This window comes from Dendrobates tinctorius, unplaced genomic scaffold (assembly GCF_039654945.1).
Source record: "Dendrobates tinctorius isolate UK_male_01 unplaced genomic scaffold, ASM3965494v1 ptg000246l, whole genome shotgun sequence".
Taxonomy (NCBI): Eukaryota; Metazoa; Chordata; class Amphibia; order Anura; family Dendrobatidae; genus Dendrobates; species Dendrobates tinctorius.
Window position 1 is genome coordinate 11,743,326 of NW_027361913.1, and position 14,119 is coordinate 11,757,444.

Genomic DNA, 14,119 nt, shown 5'->3' on the forward strand with positions numbered 1-14,119 from the left:
AATGAGATTCATAACTTTCACAATCAAGATAATGTCTGTATCGATTTGGAGCCCCAACAAAAAAGCGCCAACGAGTTAAAAAGGAATTATTCTATTCCACTGTTTACAACTTTTCCCTTTTTTTTTTTTTTTTTTTAATTTTAAGAGAGGGTCTTTATTTATACACTTCACGCATATGTACGGTTATTTATCTTCCTGGGATTTTAATTCGATATTCTGTACTCATTAAATCACCTTCCCAACAACTGAAGTACTGTATTTTGCGGATTATAAGCTGCACCCCAAATTTTGAGGAAAAAAATAGGAGAAAAACTTTTTTTATAAAATGGTGGCGATTCTTATAATCCATGCATCTTATTGCTTACCGAGGGTGGTGGCTGCGGTGGAGCGGGGTTCCCAGGGTCGCTGCTGGAGGAGTCAAGAGTGGAGCGTTGCTGCAGGCCGCAGGCTGGGATGAGCGGGTGTTCCGATGAGCACCTTTGCGGGTGTTCGATAGTGTGGGGACTCTGCCGGAATTTTGTGAAAGCCCAGAGCCCCTGCACTTACATGGTTTACTGAGCGGTGGACTCCAGGAAAATGTCAGCCGGGGCATGCGCAGATGGAGATCTCAGCACCAAGATCTCGGGAGATGAGATCTCTGCGCTGAGATCCTGGGGGCTCTGGGCTTTCACAAAATGTTGGCAGAGCCCCCGACCCACCAAACACCTGCAGCAGCGCACATCGGAACACCCCCTCAGCCCAGCCTGTGGCCTGCAGTAACTCTCCACTCTTGCCTCCTCCAGAAGCGACCCTGAGACCCTGCTCCACCGCAGCCGGAAGATATATCTGCATTATAAAATGCACCCTCCACATTTCACCCAAAAATTTTGGGGGAAAAAGTGCGCCTTATAATCAGAAAAATATGGTATATAGAAACTAGTACTAAAACTTTGCATATTAATGGAAACAGAAGTTAAGTTATTCAACGAACCTGGTAACCTTAACAAGGCCCTGACTAGGGTTTGTACCCCAATATTGTTGACCTTTTCGATTGAAGGCTCCACCCAAGGCAAGATCTGGACCGTAAGAAACCCTTCTGGTGTCAATGATCATCTGATGGCTCAATATCTACCCAACTCTATGCCATCAAGTGTAGATTGTGCATCTCAGAATGCCAAAGGGGTACCAGAAACCATCAGGAATATTAAGCAATTTATTATAATATGACTTTAACAATATCTTTTCTCTCCCCTGTGTCCCCTTAGGAAGTACAGTTACGTTCTCCTAAAACGGACAACTATAGTTCAAAAGGAATTTCTGGTTACTGCATACTAGAGCTGATACAACTAGAACAGGCGAAAAAGAGATCTAAGCTATTCGGTATAAAGAGCCACCACAATCCACCTATCATATAGGGATGATAGAATTTATTCTATTCTGTATAATGGCATCACTTCTACAACTTAAATGGATGCTAATAAGACAATCCAATCATGCAGATTGTTAGTTGAAAACCGTTCAAATGCAAAATAGATTCGTTTTCAAACAAAGAAACTAAGAAAACCAAGTGATAACCTTTGATGTACTTTTTTTACTTCCATGAGAAAATGACCCAGTAAGAAAGAGATATAGACCTCATACGGTATTGGTCAAATATCAGATGGTCTTAAACCAAGGTGTTAGAACCCTGTTGCGTCAACCATGTACCTTGTGGACGCATCATCCTGTACTTGAAAAATAAACAGAATGGTCATACCTCATTGCGAAGGCATTTGTCTTATGTTCCTCCTTTGCCACAGGAGTCTCACTGGTAAGGGGACATTTTAGCTCATCCTTAAATTCCTGCCTTTACAGATTTATTACAGAGTTGCCTTTTCGTCTCCCAAAAGCATATTGACTGGATATTTAACCGCTTCACCGCTTAGCTGAATCCACCATGATTTCAACAAATACTTATTGGATACAGTGGCTCCATCGACTTAATTTCCAATGAGTCCATTTTCCGACTTCAACTGGGAGGGTACACTGGTTTTAAAATATTTTTACCAGATCCGGTATAACCATTTCTGTTGTGCAACTCCATTTATGAGGATAGACTGGGATATTGATGGTTTATCAGTCACATACCAGCATGTCCAACTCACACCTTCAATAGTGCATACCAGTATAGTACAGCTCCACTTGGCAAAATCAAGTTGATCTTACCACTCCATTCCAGGAGGGTAGATTTGGGGCAACTGATGGTTTATCAGTTTTAAGGTTTCGGTAACAGCCTTCTGAGTACCTTGGGGATACACCGTGCCATACTAGGCCATGTTCCTCCTACGGAATGCCCTCATGGATATTTCTCCCCCGCAAATACACTGCGCCATACCAGCCCGTGATCCCCTGTCCAGAGACAGCCTCAGGGATATTTCTCCCAAGGGGATACAATGCGGCATACCAGGCCGTGTTCCCCGGTCCAGAGATGTTGTCCCAGCTTTGGTCCCCGTGGATACAGTGCACCATACCAGGCCATGTTCCTCGGTCCAGAGATGTTGTCCCAGCTTTGGTCCCCGTGGATACAGTGCGCCATGCCAGACCGCGTTCCCCTCGCCGGAAGTGACACCTGCTGCTTCGTCACACCTAATCCTGCTGGGATTAATTATTCCAGGTAGGCGTTCAATCACAAAGGCAAATCCACCGGCACCTCCTTTAGGAGGGCAGACTGGTATAGTGCCGCTTGACTTGGCACAATCAAGTTGATATCCTCACTCCAGAGGCTAGATTGAGGTATTTAGAGTTGAATCATAGAATCATAGAATCATAGAATCGTAGTGTTGGAAGGGACCTCCTGGGCCATCTGGTCCAACCCCCTGCTCAAAGCAGGATTCGCTAAATCATCCCAGTCAGATGTCTGTCCAGCCTCTGTTTGAAGACTTCCATTGAAGGAGAACTCACCACTTCTCGTGGCAGCCTGTTCCACTCAGGGGAAGAGTCTTGAGGAGATCATTTGCATATTCCCAGTGCCTTCTGGGATAAGTGAAGAGTCTCCGCGAGCTCAACGATCACTGGGTTTTGGCCGTTGCAGCTGAAAAGAGGAAATCGGAAAACCAGGGGAAGAGTCTTGAGGAGATCATTTGCATATTCCCAGTGCCTTCTGGGATAAGTGAAGAGTCTCCGCGAGCTCAACGATCACTGGGTTTTGGCCGTTGCAGCTGAAAAGAGGAAATCGGAAAACCAGGGGAAGAGTCTTGAGGAGATCATTTGCATATTCCCAGTGCCTTCTGGGATAAGTGAAGAGTCTCCGCGAGCTCAACGATCACTGGGTTTTGGCCGTTGCAGCTGAAAAGAGGAAATCGGAAAAACCGCGCGCCGATAGCTCATCTTTCATCGTTTTTTTAAGAATCACTTAGTGTCCAGAAGGCCATTTTGAGACTCCAACTAGGAGCCTTAACTGGGTTTACAGTGGTTTATTCAGCTTGGAGGGTGAATTGAACTTTATAAACATAAATGCTTAGCAGTCTATCTTATGACTTCAGATTGGGAGGATCGACTGGACTTATACTGGTTTTGTTCAGCTTAGCCATGCCTAAGCTACAAATCCCATTAGAGGGATAACCTGGAACCAATTTAGATGCCAACAGGTCCAAAATATGACTCCAGCCCTGAAGATTAACTGACCAATTCAAGCAAAAAGGATAACTGAGATTTGATGTTAAAGGGAACCTGTCAGCACTTTTGGCCAATATAAGATATGGCCAGTGCCTTTCAGGGCTTCTCTACAGCATTCTATAATGCTGTAGATAAGCCCCCAATCCGACCTGAAAGGTAAGAAAAATAAGTTTTATTATACTCACTTGGGGGGGGGGTCCGATGCAGTCCAATCCGATGGGTGTCGCAGGTCCGGCGACTCCCATCTTCTTGCGATGCCGTCCTCCTGCTTGCACCACGGCTCCCCAGCACTGCGTTCCTGCGCAGGCGTACTTATCTGCCCAGTTGAGGGCAGAACAAAGTACTACAGTGCACAGGCGCTGGGCCTCTCTGACCTTTCCTGGAGCCTGCGCACTGCAGTACTTTTCAGGGGTTTAAAAAGATTCACCATTTTACTTCGACTGCATTAGGATGATATATTCCAAATACACTTCTTTAGAAAATAGCCATCTTCACAGCTACTCCCTTACAGCTGCTCAAGCGGCTTGGTGTTGGCTCTTTTTCAATGCAGTAAGCTTGGATTTCTGATTGTGTCAGTGGTAAACACGGTTCTTTTACTGTATTACTGAACTTAGCGTAGATTAAATACTTTACATATCTGGTTCTGTTACTGCACCTGTGTAGAAGGCTTGGTTTATTACATGATATAGTAATATAAGAAGCATTTATATAGTATAGTAACTATAATTTTGTTATCGTATCGATGTAGTAAGTCTGGTTCTGTTATAGCTATGCAGTAAGTCTGGTTCTGTGCCCATCTCTATAAAGTAATTCAAATTATGTTACCATATATATGGAGTAATTCCGGTTCTGCTAACATATCTATAAAGTCATTCTAGTTCTGTTACCATATCTATGTGGTAAGTTTGGATCTGTTACCATATTTATGTACTAAGTCTGGTTCAGTTACTATATTTATGTAAGTCTGGGTATGTTGTCATAGCTATGAAGTCAGTCTGGTGTTGTTACCATATCTGTATAGGAAGTCCGGTTCTATGATCATAATAATGTAGTAAATCTGGTTCTGTTACTGTATCTATGTAGCAAGTCTGTATCTGTTTTCATATCTATGTAGTAAGTTTGGCTCTGTTCAAATATCTATGTAGCAAGTCTGGTTATTTACCATATCTGTGGTTCTGCTATAGAGCCTTTTGTATGTAGCAAACTAAGTTCTATTACAAGACCCAGACAGAACTGCTTGTGTTTCCTCCCTTCTAGTAGCGTACCTAAACGGATATTTCCATTTCTTTGTCATACTAACATAATTGCCAGTGCCACGCAACACGTCCACTATTTTGGGTGTATATTTTACTCACATCTTTCCTTAACTCTTTATGTCGCACAGACATATCACGTGCAGCTCAAAATCATCTCCAGAATCCACCCCTTTCTTACCATGAAAACTGGAAATTAAACTCTTAATGAATCTAGTCTCAAATACTGCAACTCTTTGCCAATTGGTCTCCTTCTCATTAATATTATCCAGCTCCAATCTATCCAGAATGAGGCAGCTAGGCTCATATTTCTTTTCAGCCGCAACACCAATACCTGAACTCTGTGCCAGTAATTGCACTGGTTATCCATTTGCTATGGAATACAATATAAGCTTATCACATTCACCCACAAAGCTCTCCATAGTTGCTGCACCATCCACACCTCCTCCCTCATCTCTGTCAACCACACTCCAATTTCCATGACTTTTCTTGTGCTGCATCAGTTTCCTGGAATGCGCTACCACAGACAATCTGATGAATTCACAGTCTCAACAGTTTTATGCGTCAACACTACTCCTCTAATTTACTTTTTTCAGTTCCTCAAAACCTGGGCTCTTTCATCAGTTTTCCTCACACTTCACGATGTACAATACAAAATCATATTGTGGTACCGTGTTAGCCAGAAAAATTTATGTAAATACTTATGTCCCAAAAAAAGTAGAAAAGCATTAAATGAGTGATACCTTTATTGGCTAACCAGAGAGATTATAATTATACTTGCAAGCTTTCAGGGCTCAGAAGGCCCCTTCATCAGGCTTCACATCATACTCATCCCCTCCTGGTACGGTCTCTGCACTACCCTGCTTCTCTGATGGCCTCCGGCACCAGCAGCTTTCTACTGTGTTCAGCGGTCACATGGTACCGCTCATTAAAGTAATGAATATGCACGTGACTCCACTGCCATAGGCGTGAAGTGCATATTCACTACTTTAATGAGCGGTACCACATGACCGCTGAACACAAGAACAAGCTGCCGGAGACCATCGGAGAAGCAGGGAAGTGCAGAGACCGCGCCAGGAGGGGGTGAGTATGACGAAGAGGACAGGGGGAGCTGTGTATACAACAGGGGGAAGACAGAGGAGCCATGCATACAAAAGGGGGAGGACGGGGGAGCCATGCATACAGCAGGGGGAGGACTGGGGAGCCATGCATACAACAGGGGGAGGACGGGGGAGCCATGCATACAGCAGGGGGAGGACAGAAGAGCCATGCATACAGCAGGTGGAGGACAGAAGAGCCATGCATACAGCAGGGGGAGAACGGAGGAGCCATGCATACAGCAGGGTGAGGACAGGAGAGCTATGCATACAGCAGGGGGAGGACTGGGGAGCCATGCATACAGCAGGGGGAGGACTGGGGAGCCATGCATACAACAGGGGGAGGACGGGGGAGCCATGCATACAACAGGGGGAGGACGGGGGAGCCATGCATACAACAGGGGGAGGACGGGGGAGCCATGCATACAGCAGGGGGAGGACAGAAGAGCCATGCATACAGCAGGGGGAGGACGGGGAGCCATGCATACAGCAGGGGGAGGATAGAAGAGCCATGCATACAGCAGGGGGAGGACGGAGGAGCCATGCATACAGCAGGGGGAGGATAGGGGAGCCATGCATACAGCAGGGGGAGGACGGAAGAGCCATGCATACAGCAGGGGGAGGACGGAAGAGCCATGCATACAGCAGGGGGAGGACGGAAGAGCCATGCATACAGCAGGGGGAGGACGGAAGAGCCATGCATACAGCAGGGGGAGGACGGAGGAGTCATGCAAACAGCAGGGGGAGCCAATCATACCAGGACAGGGATGAGGGGACAATGCATACCCGGCTTATACTCGAGTCAATAAGCTTACCCAGTTTTCAGTGGCAAAATTATGTGCTTCGGCTTATACTCTGGTCGGCTTATAGTCGAGTATATACGGAAAGTATTTACACCCTCACACTTCATTAACTCAGTGGCACTTTGTATCTGAACATACAGTTTACACAAACTGGTTCATGCCGCTTTCACTTAACCCTTTTTGCCAACCTTTATTTGGTAAGATTGTGAGCAGGGTGATCACTCCTCTTGTTTAAATTGGTGAACTATGTGTTAATATATAATGTATGATATTGCTTGTAAAAGTACCTCCTGAGTGGCAAAGTGCTGCGGACTATTTTGTTGCAAGAAAACATGGATTTTTGTGATAACTCACCGTAAAATCCTCTTCCCCGAGACGCTCATTGGGGGACACAGGTACTGTGGGTGTATGCTACTGCCGCCTTGAGGCTGACATTAAGTGAAAAAAAGAGGTTAGCTCCTCCTCCGCCGTATACACCCTCGCCCCGATTGCGGGCGGAAACCAGTTTGGTGCAAAAGCAGTAGGAGATCAAACAAAAATCAGACAACATCAACCTTAATGCAGGTAACAACATGCCTAGAAAATAACCACCCTAATCTCATACAGAGAGCATATTAATTAAATAAACCGAAGCCAACTTGGCTATCAGGGTGGGTGCTGTGTCCCCCAATGAGCGTCTCGGAGAAAAGGATTTTACAGTGAGTAAAAATCCATGTTTTATCACAAAAATCCATGTTTCTCCTTCACCTCATTGGGGGACACAGGTACTGTGGGACGTCCTAAAGCAGTCCCTGGGTGGGAAGTTGACTCACCGAAACAAGCTACATGCACATCCTGAATAAAAGTTGCGCCACCGCTGCTTGGAGAATCCTTCTACCCAGGTTCGCATTCGCCGAAGCCTGAGTATGGATATTGTAATGTTTAGTAAACGTGTGCAGGCTAGACCAGGTTGCTGCCTTGCAAACCTGTTCCGCCGAAGCCTGATGCCGAAGTGCCCAAGAGGCGCCCACTGCCCGAGTAGAGTGTGCTCTGATCCCTGCTGTAATCGGTGCGCCTCTGATGCGGTAGGACTCCTGAATAGCCAAACGAATCCATCTGGCTATGGTCGATTTTGAGGCAGCGAGTCCCTTCCTGCGACCTTCTGGGAGCACGAACAGAGCGTCTGACTGACGAAAGGATGCCGTCCGCGACACGTACCTCCTGAGTGCTCTCACCAGGTCTAACGTATGCAGGGCCTTTTCCACATGGTGTAACGGTGCTGGACAGAAAGAGGGCAAGACAATATCCTCATTAATATGAAACGAGGAAACGACTTTTGGCAAAAAAGGAGGAGCTGGTCTAAGAACCACCTTGTCTCTGTGAAAGGTCAGAAACAGGGCTTGGCAAGATAACGCTGCCAGCTCGGAGACCCGCCTGATTGATGGTATAGCTACCAGGAACACCACCTTCCAGGAAAGGCATGACAAAGAGACATCCTGTAGAGGCTCAAATGGAGCTTCCTGCAGAACACTTAGGACCAGGTTAAGGTCCCAGGCGTCCATAGGTGCCTTATAGGGAGGTACCAAGTGGGAGACCCCCTGGATGAAAGTCTTCACCTGCAAGTTGGTAGCAATCCTGCGCTGAAAAAGGATGGATAAAGCCGATATCTGTCTCCTGAGAGAACTGGGGGCCAAGCCTGAGTCTAGGCCAGACTGGAGAAAAGCCAAGATATTAGGGATGGAGAATCTCTGTGGAGAACAACCGATACCTCAACACCATGCGAAGAAAACCTTCCAGGTGTGGTGGTAAATTTGTGCTGAGGCAGGCTTCCGGGCGCTAACCATCGTAGCAACCACTTCGAGCCCAAACCCCGCCTGCGTCAGAATCCACGATTCAATGGCCAAGCCGTCAAACACAGGGCCCCTGAGTTCGGGTGGCAGATCGGTCCTTGAGAAAGTAGATCTGGGCGTTCTGGCAGTCGCCATGGCACGTCGACAAGCAGCTGCACTAGATCTGCGTACCACGCCCGACGAGGCCGGTCTGGGGCCAGTAGAATCACTGGCACACCTTCTGCCTTGATCTTCTTGATGACCCTGGGAAGTAGTGGCAGCGGGGGGAATAGGTATGGGAGGCGAAACTGCTTCCATGACAGAACCAGCGCATCTACGGCGATTGCCTGCGGGTCCCAGGACCAAGCGACAAATACGGACACCTTGGCGTTTACCCTGGAGGCCAACAGATCCACAGCCGGTGTTCCCCACCGTTGGCAAATCTGCTGAAAGACCTCTGGGTGTAATGGCCATTCCCCGGACGTAAGCCCCTGCCAGCTGAGGAAGTCTGCTGCCCAGTTTTCTACCCCCAGGATGTGGACCGCCGATATCAGCGAGCGGTTCCTCTCGGCCAAGCGAAGCATGTGCCCTACCTTGCGCATGGCTGCCCTGCTGCAGGTGCCCCCTTGGTGATTTATGTAAGCCACCGCCGTGGCGCTGTCCGACTGCACCCGGATGGGGCGGCCTGCTAGAAGGTGATGAAACCATTGCAGAGTCAGCCGGATCACCCGTATCTCAAATAAGTTGATCGGGAGGCATGCCTCCTGCAGCGACCACCGTCAATGGGTCGTGTGGTGGCGAAAAACCGAGAAGGCTGGCGTCGGTTGTGGCCACCAGCCACTGCTCCGGGGGAAAGGGTTTCCCCTGAAGAAGGGAGGATCTGCTTGTCCACCACTCTAGCGACTGTCTGACCTGAGAGGACAACCGGTACTGATGATCGAGCGTGAATGGGTTCGTGTCCCAGGCTGACAAGAGGGCGTGCTGCAGGGGGCGAAGATGGAACTGGGTGACCTAGATAGCTTCCATCGCTGCCACCATTTTCCCTAGAACCCTCATGCATAAACGGATGGTGTGAGGGACTGGTTGCCGCAGTACCCGCACTCCCTGCCGGACGGCTAGGGCCTTGTCCTAAGGGAGAATTACCAACCCTTGGCAAGTGTTGAAGGTCATCCCTAAGAAGGAAATTCTCTGAGCTGGAACAAGCGATCACTTCTTCACATTGACCAACCACCCTAAGCGGGCAAGAGTATCTAGCGTAATGCTGACACTTTCCTTGCATGCCCGCCTTGAAGGGCCCTTGACCAAGAGGTCGTCTAAGTAGGGAAATACGACTATGCCCCGGGAGTGCAGGATGGCCATGGGGACTGCCATGACCTTTGTGAACACCCTGGGGGCAGTGGCTAGCCTGAAAGGCAGCGCTACAAACTGAAAATGTAGCCCGTTGATGACAAAGTGTAGAAACCTTTGATGCGGAGGGAAAATGGGGATATGTAGATAGGCGTCTTGAGACAGACCGACGTGTGCCTCCAACAGACACTAAGCAAAAAACTGGTTTCCGCCCGCAATCGGGGCGAGGGTTTATACGGCGGAGGAGGAGCTAACCTCTTTTTTTCACTTAGTGTCAGCCTCCAGGCTGCAGTAGCATACACCCATTGTGTCCCCCAAAGAGGCGAAGGAGAAAATTGAAAATATATATATAAATTAAGAGTTACTGTATTGACAATCAGTTTGGTGTGTAAATCTAGGTCTATGGTTAATGTTGGACTTTGACTATTATCATTATGTGGCCTACTGTTCTGGAGTCACATATTACTATTAATTCTGGTGTTTAGTGCATGATGTAGCACATGATGTAAGATCAATTTAGAATTACGTCAACTCTCTATGCATGAAAACATTGTTATGAGATACAGTAATATTCCTTGAATAGAGACCTGAGTTACTGAAATTACGTACTCTCCAGAGTTGGAAAACAGTCTTCAATAAATGGTTAGAGGAGCATTTTAACCCCTAGTTAAATATGAAGTGTGATCTCTGTGATAAGGTGGCATATCAAAAAGATGCACGACTTGAAGATGTTTATTAACATAGCTTTATAAATGAAAAAGCATCAATTTTCTATTTAGTTCCTCAGTATGCCAAAGCCATTCTTTCTATTCTATGGCCATACATTGGAAATAATATTGCTCTATTCCTGGTATTGAAATCATTGTTAGTTTTAATTAATGTTACGATGCAGGTGGCAAAAACGAATATTTGAAAGCAAGTCATAGTAACATAGTAACATAGTTTTGAAGGCTGAAGGAAGACCTTTTGTCCATCTAGTTCAGCCTATTTTTAGTGCAGCTATTCTGCATTGTTGATCCTGGGGAAGTCTAAAAACCCACAGAATAGAAGCCAATTTTCTCCATAGGGAAAAAAATTCCTTCCCCTAAGCTGGGTCAACCATCTACCTATAATATTCTGTTATTCGTAACCTTCTATACTGTTACTCACAAGAAAAGCATCCATTCCTTTCTTAAATTCATTCAGTGAGTTGGCCATCACCACTTCCAGAAGAGAATTCCAGAGCCTCACTGCTCTTACCGTGAAGAACCCTCTTCTATGCTGGTGCAGAAATTGTCTTTCCTCCAAACAAAGAGAATGCCCCCTTGTTCTTGTCACAGTCCTTGGTACAAACAGTTCATTGGAAAGATCTCTGTATTGCCCTCTGATAGACTTGTACATATATATTAAGTCTCCCCTAAGTCTTCTTTTTTCTAGAGTAAATAGACCTAATTTTGATAACCTTTCTGGGTATTGTAGTGAACCAACTCCATTTATCATTTTAGTAGCTCGCCTTTGAACCCTTTCAAGTTCAGTAATGTCTTTCTTGAGCATCGGCGTCCAAAATTGCACACAATACTCCAAGTGTGGTCTGACGAGTGATTTGTACAGAGGGAGAATTATGTTTTCATCTCGTGTCCCCAGACCTCTTCTAATGCATTCCATGACCCTATTTTCTTTGGTGGCAGCTGCCTGACACTGGGCACTCCAATTTAGCTTCTTATTGACTAAGATGCCTAAGTCTTTTTCCATGTCCGATTTCCCCAGCAGTTTCCCATTTAGTAAGTAATTGTAGCATCTGTTACTCCTTCCCATGTGCATAACCTTACACTTATCTGTGTTAAACCTCATTTGCCATTTTTCAGCCCAATTCTCTAATTTACTCAAATCTGTCTGTAGTTGCAAACTGTCCTCCTTTGTGTTAACTACCTTACATAGTTTTGTATCATCTGCAAATACTGATATTTTACTGTGTAAGCCACCCACTAGATCATTAATAAATATATTAATCCTGACAGGTTTCCTCTTATTATGACCCATTCTGTACAGATAAGCATTGATAGAAATTTCCATCCCTCTTATTCCATGCTTCTTGTACGTTTGTTTTTTTTTTCTAGTTACTGTGTAAATTAAGGATTGTGTGGAAAATGTTTGAGTTTCCTCTGGAGACAAAATATTAGTCTTGGCTTCAAATCGGACACAATATAGCCTTTCGAAGCAACTTTGACAGTCGCTCATTAGCTGAATGCTAACATTTCCTGGACAAGATGAATGAATTCGCACAAGCTTCTGATTTAACAATACCCAGGTAAAAGGATTAATGTTCACAGTGATTTATTATGCAAATAAAAGGAATAAATTAGTGAGAGGCCCAGACATGACATTCTCTCACGAATATACACATAACAATGAAATGGCTATCATGTATTCCTATGTAGTCTCAGGAGAGCAAAGCTTCACTTTAATAGGAATTGTAGGAATAGAAGACTGGATATTACTATAGGAGGAAATATGGATCTGACTGCAATTCTCAGTCTCACACAATAGGAGAAAAGCCAGGAACAAAAATAAAGTCTTGGAAGTAAAAAAAAAAGTATTAAAAATACGTATATTACTTACCGCAATGTGTATTTACGGAACCCATGAGAGCACCAACGAGAGAGGGGATCCGGCCTTCAAGGACAGGAAACCTTCAAGATAAAAAGGTTGGTTCCTCTCTCCGGATCAGTGGATTACAGCTAATGAGAGGACCTCCGAGTTAGTGTACATTTATACAAACTATACAGTTTATACAAATTATCTTTAACCCCACCTTTAGTGGAAAACTATATACAATAACCCACCAACCAGAAGGTGATGGCTTAGTAAAGGGAGGGAATATAAGGGGCTTGTTATGGGTTCCGTAAAAACACATTACCGGTAAGTAATATACGAGTTTTCCTGTCACCCATGACAGCACTAATGAAAGAATTACAAATAATTACTCTATTAGGAAGGGACCACAGCCGGTAGAACCCTTTTCCCAAACGTGCAATCAGAAGAGGTAGAAAGATCTAGAATTTTTTGGTCTATCCTCCCACCTCCTATGTTCTGTGGATGTTCTCCTTCGGTTGTATCTTTTCCCCTGATAAAACTGCCTGAAGGACAAGAAGGGAGGTTTCGGGAAACCTTTCTTCTTATCGGCCGCTTTTTCTAAGGTGTCCATCCAAAGCCAAGCCGAATAAATATTGACCTTCACAGGCGAGAGAACATAGTTTCCCTTTTGCCTAAACGTCCCCTGGGCAACTTTTTAACCATACTGCTCTCCGACCTTCATTAGATAATGCAGCAGATCTTGTGGCCAGTCTGGCTGAGTCGGCCAGTGCATCTGCCAAGAAAACAGTCACCTTCTAGATTACTGGGAGAGTGGTTCTAATGGCGTCACAGGAAGAACTGTCACCCAGCTGGCCTTCCAATGTGCTCAGCCAGACCATGAGGGACCTCTCTGTGCAAGTTGCCGCGAAGGCTGGTCTTAGCGCCCCTGCTGATTACTCCCATGTTGCTTTCTATCAAGAGGGTCTTTCAATAATCCTGAGTCCTCATAGGGGAGGGATGAACTTTTTGAGGCCTTGGATATGGCAATATCCAATTTGAGAGCCTTACTCCAGGACAAGATGGCCTCAACCTCAAAGGGGTACTTCCTTTTGAAGGAGGATGGCAGGAGGCCTTTTTTATCTGGCTTCTCCCACTCTTTACTGATGAGAGTCTGCTATTTATCATTCATAGGAAAAACTGTGTTTCTTCTTACCCAAGGTGCCAAACATGACATCTAGGATAGACTTTTTGGGCTTCTGGTCGACCAGTCCCATTGTGGGCCTTACTGCCTTAACTAAATTGCCAACCTCTTCCAGAAGGAAGCAATAACCTGAACTCGAGTCGCTTTCTGACGAGGAGGATTCCGAAGTATCTCGCAGAATTCCCTCGTCAGATGTCATCAACGATGATGGAGACACTTCGGCCCTATTCCTTCTTGGTGTTTCCCCTGAGAAGGATCGGGACTTTAATGAGTTCTCCACCTCAGCACTGATGAGAGTTCTTAAGGTGGAAGAGAAATCAGGTGCCTCATTGGCCACCGTGTCATTGATACACACCTGGCATAATTTTTTGGGCCATGTGCTAGCCAGATCCTGTCCGCACAGAGTGCAGGCTCTGTGCTTTGA

At 45.7% G+C, this 14,119-nt stretch overlaps 1 protein-coding gene across 2 annotated transcripts in view; it reads right to left on the bottom strand.

Moving 5' to 3' along the window:
* ST7L (suppression of tumorigenicity 7 like) overlaps positions 1-14,119 on the bottom strand; it is a 184,766-nt gene that overhangs the window by 140,664 nt on the left and 29,983 nt on the right. The gene's annotated exons all lie outside the window — the stretch shown is intronic.